We start from the raw sequence: 2,652 nt of genomic DNA, 5'->3' as shown, positions 1-2,652 counted from the left end.
CCTTCACACCCCCCAGCCCCCTCACACTCCCACACCCCCCTCACTCTCCCCCTCACATCGTCACCCACACCCCTCTACACCCTCAGTCTCCCTCTGGCTCACCTCCTTCCCTGCATCCATCCCACTTCAACCTGTCAACCCACAAGACAAATTCACCTTCTTCAACCTGCACATGAACAACTTCAGGCACCCTCTGATTAACTTTTCACACCGACCCTGAGTGAGGAGATCATCGGGTTTTGTAATGGTCCAGACATCATCCTTCCTTCTTCATGCCACACAGAGGGCAGTAACAGGTTGGACACTGTTTGTGGTCCATCTCCAATGGGCCTTGGGAATATGGAGTGACCCTCCACCTTGACCAGCTAAAAGGGTCAGTGCTGAGGGAGCACCACACTGTCGGCGGGTCAGCACTGAGGGAGTGCCGCCCTGTCGGAGGGTCAGCGCTGAGGGAGTGGGCACTGTCGGAGGGTCAGTGCTGAGGGAGCACCACACTGTCGGAGGGTCAGTGCTGAGGGAGCACCACGTTGTCAGAGGGTCAGTGCTGAGGGAGTGGGCACTGTCGGAGGGTCAGCGCTGAGGGAGCACCACACTGTTGGAGGGTCAGCGCTGAGGGAGTGCCGCACTGTTGGAGGGTCAGTGCTGAGGGAGTGGGCACTGTCGGAGGGTCAGCGCTGAGGGAGCGCCGCACTGTCAGAGGGTCAGTGCTGATGGAGTGCCACACTGTCGGAGGGTCAGCGCTGAGGGAGCATTGCACCATCAGAGGCTCAGTGTTTAGGGAGCGGACACCATTGGAGATAGTCAGTGATAAGGGAGCGCTGCACTGTTGGAGGGTCAGTACTGAGGGAGTGCAGCACTGTCGGAGGGTCAGTGCTGAGGGAGTGGGCACTGTCGGAGGGTCAGTGCTGAGGGAGTGGGCACTGTTGGAGGGTCAGTTGCTGAGGGAATACCACACATGGATTATGGATAGGTAGAGTGAGTGAGGAAAATAGGATATAATGTGGGAAAATGTGAAGTGGTTCCCTTTGTCAGGAAGGATTTTTTTAAAAAGCAGCATGTTATTTAAATGTAGAACATCTGCAGAATTCCGAGCGCAGAGAAATTAAGTGCTCTGGCGCATGACTCAAACTTTAGTGTGCAGGTACAATATGTAATCAGGAAGGCTAATGGGATTCCAGTCTTTATTATAAGAGGACTTAAATTTTAAAGTCAGAAAGTTACGCTTCAGTTATACAGGGCTTTGTCTGGCTGCAGCTTGAATACTGTGTCTACTTTTGGTTTCCTCATTGGAGTAAGTTTGTAGATGTGTTGGAAGCAGTTCAAGGGAGGTTTACCAGCTTGATAAGTAGAACGGGTGGTTTGTCTCATGAGTAAAGTTTGCGAAAGCTGGTGTCTCTCAAGGTCAGAAGTACATGGTAAGATTTGATTGAAGTTTATAAGATCCTGAATGGTCCTGACAGGGTGGAGGTGGAAAGGATGCTTCCTCTTGTTGGAGAGTCCAGAACTAGGCAACAGGATTTTAAAATTACAGGTCAATCTTTTACAACAGAAGTTCTTTTTCTTTAGAATCCCTATGGTGTAGAAGCAGGCCATTCAGCCCATGAAGTCTGAACACCATTCCAGTAGGACCTTCCCATAACCCTATCCCTGCATTTACCATGGCTAATCCACCCAGCCTGCACATCCCTGGATACTATGGGCAATTTAGCATGGCCTATCCACTGCAACCTGGGCATCGTTATACTGTGGGAGGAAACCAGAGCACCCAGAGGAAACCCACGCAGACACAAGCAGAATGTGCAAACTCCACACAGTCAGTCACCTGAGGCTGGAACTGAACCCAGGTCGCTGGCACTGTGAGGCAGCAGTGCTAACCACTGAGCCACCGTGTCATACAATTTTGGATCGCTCTACCTCAGAGGTGGGGATCATTGAATATTTCTAAGGCAGAGATAGATAAGTTCTCTTTAGGTAGGTGAATCGGGGGTAATTGGGGATGAACAGGAACATGGAATTCAAATAACAAATAGATCAGCTGTCATCTTATTGAATGGGGTCAGTAGGCTTGAAGGGCCAAATGGCCTACTTCTCCTAATTTGAATGTTCCCTTGGATCCCATTGGAATTCAGTGTTGATAAATGTGAAGTCACGCATTTTGGTAGGAATAATGGTAAAGAGCACTATTATTTAAATGGTAAAAAATTGCAGCATGCTGCTGTGCAGAGGGACCTGAGTGTCCTTGTGCATGAATCACAAAAAGTTGGTTTGCAGCTGCAGCAGGTAATTGAGGCAGCAAATGGAATATTGTCCTCCATTGCCAGAGGGATGGAGTTTAGAAGCAGGGAGGTTACGCTGCAGCTGTACAGGGTACTGGTGAGGCCACACCTGGAGTACTGTGTTAACAAGGTGTGGAGCTGGATGAACACAGCAGGCCAACAGCATCAGAGGAGCAAGAAAGCTGACGTTTCGGGTCTGGACCCTTCTTCAGAAATGGGGGAGGGGAAGGGATGCATTTTTTGGTTTCCTTACTTGAGAAAGGATGTACTGGCACTGGAGGGAGTTAAGAAGGTTGGCTTATGAGGAGAGGTTGAATAGACTGGGATTATATTCATTGGAATTTAGAAGAATAAGGGGGGATCTTATAGAAACATC

The sequence above is a fragment of the Rhincodon typus genome, unplaced genomic scaffold (assembly GCF_021869965.1).
Source record: "Rhincodon typus isolate 14 unplaced genomic scaffold, sRhiTyp1.1 hic_rhity00000778, whole genome shotgun sequence".
Lineage (NCBI taxonomy): Eukaryota > Metazoa > Chordata > Chondrichthyes > Orectolobiformes > Rhincodontidae > Rhincodon > Rhincodon typus.
The sequence above is the reverse complement of the archived record's forward strand: the minus strand, read 5'-3'. Positions refer to the sequence as shown.